Source organism: Sylvia atricapilla, chromosome 5 (genome assembly GCF_009819655.1).
Source record: "Sylvia atricapilla isolate bSylAtr1 chromosome 5, bSylAtr1.pri, whole genome shotgun sequence".
In the NCBI taxonomy this organism is placed as follows: domain Eukaryota; kingdom Metazoa; phylum Chordata; class Aves; order Passeriformes; family Sylviidae; genus Sylvia; species Sylvia atricapilla.
In genome coordinates, this window is record NC_089144.1 from 58,068,068 (window position 1) to 58,075,231 (window position 7,164).

Sequence of the window (7,164 nt, forward strand, 5' to 3'; positions counted from 1 at the left end):
CATACTAGATTTACAGTTACAGAAACTGGCAGTCACCAAATAGGAGGTGAGTTCAGCTCTTCAGCTGTTAGCGTAGGACACCTTCATTGTCAAAGTCAGAGAACCTGTTTCTACTACACAATAACAGCACAACAACAAAGAATATTTTCTTCTACAGAGAGGACCTACGCACATTTGGGAATCAAAAACAGTACAAAGAGAAATACAACTACCTTTAAGCAAACCAGCTTCATGAACATGGCAGAATATAACATTTTAGCATTTACTCTGAATATGAAATACTGCATTTGAACATATCAATACAGCCCTGTATCTGTTCTTACAGAATTACACATTGTCTGCAGGACAGGTGCAACAACACATTTATGTGTTATTACAAGTAGACTGAAGAAGTGCCCATTTGTGATTGCCCAATCCCATGGTACAAACAGAGCTCTTTATTTTCAATTTGCAAATGCCTGTATGCTTAAAAGCTGTACCTGCAGCACTTACCATTTTAAGCCTCTCTTCCTGCTTCAAACACTGCACTTATTTTTAGTGAGGTGGTGGTGAATCATCCCTAAACATTTTCACAGGCTACCAAATCCCTGCCTGCACACCTGCTGCAGTCCAGGATGCTGCAGCAGTCACAAGTTGCTCATCAAGCCTTGAGTTGTGCCTTGAAAGTGCTGAGGACACAAAGGTGCCTCTGTGTGTCACTTGAGTACAGGGAGCAGCAGGGTTCTGTGTTCAGTGCATTGCCACTTCTTCTGCCACACTGCATCCTCCCTTCAATAACAAGACTTACTCTGCCTGGAGATTTAGCTCACTGAAGCTGGATTTAAAAGTTCTGAAATCTTTCAGGCCGTTTTCTTGCCCTGTCTTCCTTCATCCATTGTACATTAGATTTTTACCTAAAGACCACCTTTTCAAAAGAATTTTATTTCCTCATTGTGCCTCCCCCATAGAACAAAGTTATGACTACTTAAGATTTAGACTAATCCTTCCTACACAGCAGCTTCATTCTAGAGTAAGCTCACTTAAAAGTAAGTAGGCTTACTTGAAACTAGCTTACCTTTTAAGCCAGGTTTAGTTTAGTTTAGTTTAGTTTAGCTTTAGACTAGCTTAAAAATACAGGATTGGTCAGAGCTTTCAGAGGGTCCACACTCTGAGTTGTCAGTGGGCTTTAAAGAGCACATCTCACCTGAAAGCCTCTCTAAGCAGAATGCAAGGATGCTGTCACATGAGGGAGAAACATTCTTTACGTGTGTTCAGCATTCCAAAAGGAGAGTCAAACCCCACCCTGTGCCTTTTTATAAGCCTGCCCAACACATTCAGATTTCTCAGATGAGTCTTACCTGTAAAAAAACTAGTTTTAATCTTGCAGATAGCAGGTTAGGAACTTCAGGAGCAAAAGCAGTACTGTGATTCTTATACAGGGTCTGCTGATAGGTGTTTGACAGCAAAACTCACCTCTCCGTGACAGCTCCCTTGTCTGGACTCTAAATACCTTTGAAAGCTCTTAAAAACTTAGCTGGAGTAAAATCTTCAACAATTGGAGCCAGTGGCAAGTTTCTCAACCACCTCAGGGGTCTGGATGATTTCTTAATGATGGGAATGAGTGACACACATAGTTCCTTATATCTGCATCATGAGTTCAAGGAGTTGCATTTTTTCGTAGTTTAAAACCACTGATTGACAGGAATGGGAGTAACTGGAGGAGTTCTAATAGAATCTCAGTACTCTGGGACTTTAATGAAATAGTTTTCTAGAATGAGAGACTGTTGTAAGCACTTGGGAAAAGGAATACCTTTGTCTTCCAGAAGAATTCATGGAAGAAGGGAAATTTCTGTAAGGTACTATGAACTTACTCCTCAGTGAGAGACTTGGATTCAGAGACAAGTCTTGTGTTTTATCTCTCATCTGAATTGAAGCAGAGTGGGAAATAAACCATGTCAAAAAACTGTTATCTAAGTATCTCAATATATACAATTCCAGTTTGTTATTTCATTTATTTATTCTGTCATCATAAAGCTTTTTATCTATAAAATTAATATGTAATATACAAGAGTAAAATGTACAGAAGTACGTTTAGATCTAATAATTTAAACCATCTGTATTCAGAGAGCGGAGATAACATGTTTAAAGATATACAAACAATTGCAATTCAATTTTCTCAATATCTAGAAAAGAGGTGGCTTTGATTAATTAAACTTTATTTTAATTATTGTGAAAATATCTTTTTTAGAGTTTGTTTTTGTTACTTTTTTAATTAAAATTATTTTGTAAATATTGTTTTCTATGTTTTATAACTTAGAAAGGCCATTAATTTGCATTGAGAGCACCAGGGACTCAACATGTTGATTATAAAGATACTTTAAGAGATCGGGGTGGATGTAAGGCAGTTGCCAGATTTATCATTCCAGATTACAGATCCTGTTATTTCTTCAGTCTCACTGGCATGACAGGAAGAGTTTTCTGGGGCAGTTTAGCATCCTAATTTAAACAGAACTGACTACCAAGCGTCATTCTAAAGTGCTTCCCATTTTCATAACATAAAAAGAATATATATTTAAAGTTAGTTCTGGTTCTTCTCCCATTGTTCAGAAAAGAAACAACACAGAACTCAGAAATAAAAGGGAACTTAATAGATTACACACATGGATAGTGGAAAGACAAGGAAATCTGTGGGATCACTATGCTCGTAGGGAGCAGTGGAAATGTTAAAACCTCACATTATAGCTGATCACAGAGCCTTTTTTAGGCAAAACCACTGAGGCCAGTGGTATTTTCACCTGCAAAAAGTTCATTATGATCATGTCCAGCACCAGTTTAATCGGGAATTTCTGGCAGGCTGGACTTCAGGGGGAAGCAACGGGGTGTAATACTGGTTTCTGCATCAATTTGCTCCACGTAAACCACTGCGCAGGAGTGAGGTTTTAAACTGAACTGTTGTAGATGCTGCTGGGACTTCTAAGCTTTATTACCAATGTAAATTGTGTACAAACAGCTATTTCCATATGAAATGTACAATAATGGTTTAGAGCAAGGGTAGTGAATAACTGTACAAAATTTGACACTTAGAAAATAAAATACAGTGCTAAGCTTTACCAATATTTTAACAATTCTGTCAGATTTATAGTAGAAAATGTTGTTGTAAATGTACCTTATAAGAAAATACATTTCCTTTTGCCTCTGTATATTAATAGCTTTGATTTCTATGTCAAAGTTAAAAATGAAGCATGTAATAAAACTTTTGTTAAAATCACTTTCATAATAAACATAAAATGGAATGGATACCCCTGCCTGCTTTTTTTTGAGTATAGGACAAAGCTTCTTGCACAAGTATGGACAAGAATCAGAAGAGAACTGTCTCTTTTTTGATAGCATTTACGTATTTTTGTCTAATTTTCATCCTTAAGCAACAGAAAGCTTTTTCTTTTTCTTTCTCATCAAACCACTGGAGTTTGTGGGACACTGATAGAAGTTCCTTCCAAACAGGCTTCAAGGAGAGTATTTCAAAGAAGAAATCCTGGCTACAGTGAAGGACCACATCATCAATACCCCTCCAGGACTTTTAACTACTTGTTAAACTAACTCTGGTGTTACCATGTATAGCTCATGCAGCTGTCCTTTGTCACAGCCCTTTGAGAGGCAGCCTCAAAGAAAGAGGAAGGAAGCTCTCATATTCCAGCATGGCATGTGCCATTCTGCTGCTATCCTCATGTAAGCAGTTCATCTTCAGATAAAGCATTTATGATGTGACAGTATCAGCTTTGCTGATTTTATATATATTGTTCATTATATAAATACTGTTGTTATGACTGATGACTCTCAGTGTGTGGCAGGTTTGAAAGGCATCAGGGAACTGGCTGCAAAATATAAATTACTGCCTTTTGCAGCTGGTAGGAATTCAGGTAATATGGCAGCTATCCTCACTGCATTCCAAGAAGACACAACATCACTTTTATGGGACTACAGACATGCCATATGAAATGGCACTCAGCTGTCCTTGTGGCTTCAGAGCTTGAAATGGGTAACAAGAAAAGTCAGCTCATATCAAAGACAGAAAAGCTGAACCTCAAAGTTCCTAAACGTCATTGGAAATCAAGTTGATTACTGGTAATGAAGTATCTGTTCTCAAGGACAGAATCTGGAATGGAAATCCAGAGAGGTCCTGGCTGACTGGGACCTGGCAAACATTGTCTCAGTTTTCAAGAAGGGCAAGGATGGAGGACTCCAGAGACTCCAGGCCTGTCAGTGTCACTTCAGTGCCTGGTAAAATCATGGAAAAGGTTATTCCAGGAGTTATTGAAAAACACCTGAGGGACAACACAGGCATTGGTCACAGCCAGCACAGCTTCATGAGAGGAAAGTCCTGCTTGCCAATGCTTTCTAGACAAGGGTAGAACAGGCAATTTTACAACAGCCAAAGTTTCAGCAGTTGTGACAGTCTTAATTTGAGTACAAGATTCTCTTTTACTGGAACAGCCATTGCCTAGTGTAAATTGCAGAGGGGTCCATTCTCAGTTCCAATCTTGCAATGACTTCCCAACAAGTATACAAAACACAATGGCCTGAGGAACAGCACTCTGGCACAACCCAACAGGTAAGTGAAGGCAGGCTGGGCAAAGATTATTGATTCTTCTATTTATCTAGGAGTGAACATCAACTGACTCCTGGTGTCACAGAAAGGGCCTATCCTGTACAACCACCGTAATTGGCTATTTTTGCCTCTTAAATACAACATCTAAATGAACAGTCAACATAGCATGAGGTATGCTACACTCCAAAAGCACTTCTTAACATGTAGAATAACAGCACCTCCACTTCACTTGTGTGTAACAGTATTCCTAAGTAATGGTCCAACTTTTATAAAAGTAATATATTAGACAGCATGCTGTGTATGCCCAAAGACATGGGAAAGGGAAGCACAGAGATCTGCGTTTCTGAAGGCACCCAAGCAGCTGGTGAAAGACCGCAGCAGTGGCTGTGGAGGTACAGCAGGATGCCTCAGGACTGAGGGCAGCCTGTTGGATTGCCTACAGGGACACAAGATTCTTGGAGCTGCCTGGTAAGGCATTTTTTCATGGTTGTACCTCCAGAATGAGGGCAGCCTCCCTCTACCCCAGTACTGCATGAGCAGTGAGAGAGTATCTTTGAGAGTACATCACCTGCACTTGTCAGTGTGTTACATCAGCACATAATGTGGGTGCAGTAAATTCGTCTAAAACATTCAGTGGAAGTATTGTTTGTGCCAAACAATTGGTTTGGTTTATTATCCTTCACACACTGATCTCTTGCCGGACTTTTAGAGAGGAGGCTGACTCCAACCTGCCAAGATCACTCATCCGTCTGCAGGGTGTTCTCCAGGGCTCTTTGCACACTCACACTGGGCACCCATTCCAAGGTTGAAGCATGGGTTTCCCTCCTCACTCGTGACCATCCATCTACACAACAGGACAGTATAGCCCCACTGTCCCACAGTAGCCAAAGTATGGGACAGACCTCATAGAGACTCCAGTTGGCAGGTGGGTGTTGCAAAACCTTCCCAAAAGTTGTATCTGTCCACAAAGCAAGCAGGCAAAATCTATACACAATAACTGCTTTTTTGATGCAGAGGAATACATTTTCCCTTCTTACAACAGACTTCTGACAAGCCTTTCTGAGGTTTCAAACTCACATATACAGCTATGGTAAAATACTCACAGCAAATGATGTTCCTCTCATCTAAGCCCCTATCACAGCTTTCCATGCTCTGAATTTCTAGTTTTATCATTGAGAAAGCTGTTGACTTGAAAGCAAATTGTTTATTTTAAAACATATTACAGGCTTTATTTTAAAGTGCACCAAAAATATGTCCCTTCACCTCCTTTCCTTAACTATGATGTTAAGGTCTCTTCTGCCCCTTACATCCTTACCTCTCTTAAGGAGGTTTCCATGCCATGTTGGCAGAGGAAGGTTCTAACATTAAACAACAGGAATATTAAGTGGGGACTGCACATCAGATGTATTTGGATGAGGTAACCATAAACATCTGGAATAAAGCCACAAACTGCCAGACTCGCAAAACTTTGAAAACCTCTAGCTGTGTTTGTTGGGGGCAAATGCTACTTCACATATGCTAACGCATGATAAATTTCTGCTGCAAACTGCTGCAGGGTGGGAACTAAATGTGGTGGTGGTGGATAAGTCATGGGGCCTGCTGTGACAGAGAGGCTTGAGGGCTCCATGGGTTGGCTTCCTATGCATAGTGCCAGAAGGCTAAATCCTCTTATTCTAGGCTGAGGTAGTGCTAGTAAGCTCAGCCTTGCTGGGACGTTTTTGCATTTTCTGTGAATACCTGTGTAAAGTAACCCATTCAATTTCACAAGCACATTGCCTGAGCAAGGGCTGCACTGTTCAGGCCTTGTATATCAGCCACTCTTCATAAGGAAACAATCAAATTAAAATATTGTGGTGACTTTTCTTTACAAAGGTTATCCACAAACACCTGCCCTCACGAGACGCTGGCCAGTGGTATCTCTGGGCTATGGCTCTGGCATCCATCAGAGTAGGAAGGACTGCTCCTGAAAGCCTTATGGTGCTTGAAGCAGTGGTAGAAGAATAGTGAGTGCTGGCCCCTACTCCCTGCTCCAGGAATTACTCCTGTTGTGGAAAACCAGCAAAAATGTAAAACAAGCTGCCAAGCACAGCAGCCGAGCAAGATCACGTTTAGGTAAGTACTGGACAAAGTCAGGGAAGAGACAACTTACAGTCTACTCTTAACATCAGTGATTCTTGCTGTGTCTTACTTATTACTTGGAGTTTAGCAGCAGCAGCCCCCAGACCTGCAAACTCACCCAAACAACCTGGAACCATGGCCAGCCAGCCAGCAGCCACAACTCCCATCCAAAGTGAAGTGGAAGTACAAACAAGCAGTGAGAAGGCAGCTGCCTACACTTGGTGAGAAAAAGAATTATGTAAATCTCATGTTCGAACAAGATCACATTCCTCTTGCCTCGGGACAGGGCATGATCACTGTGGCACTACTGAACAAAGACACAAAGACACCCCAAACTTTTCCTCCATGGTCTGTTTAAGGAAAAAGGATTGATTTTTTTTTTTTAATAAGGTAAGTAAAAGATTTGAGTTAACTACACAACATGACACAGACAGAAGGGAGGGAAGTGTGGCCTTTTCAGG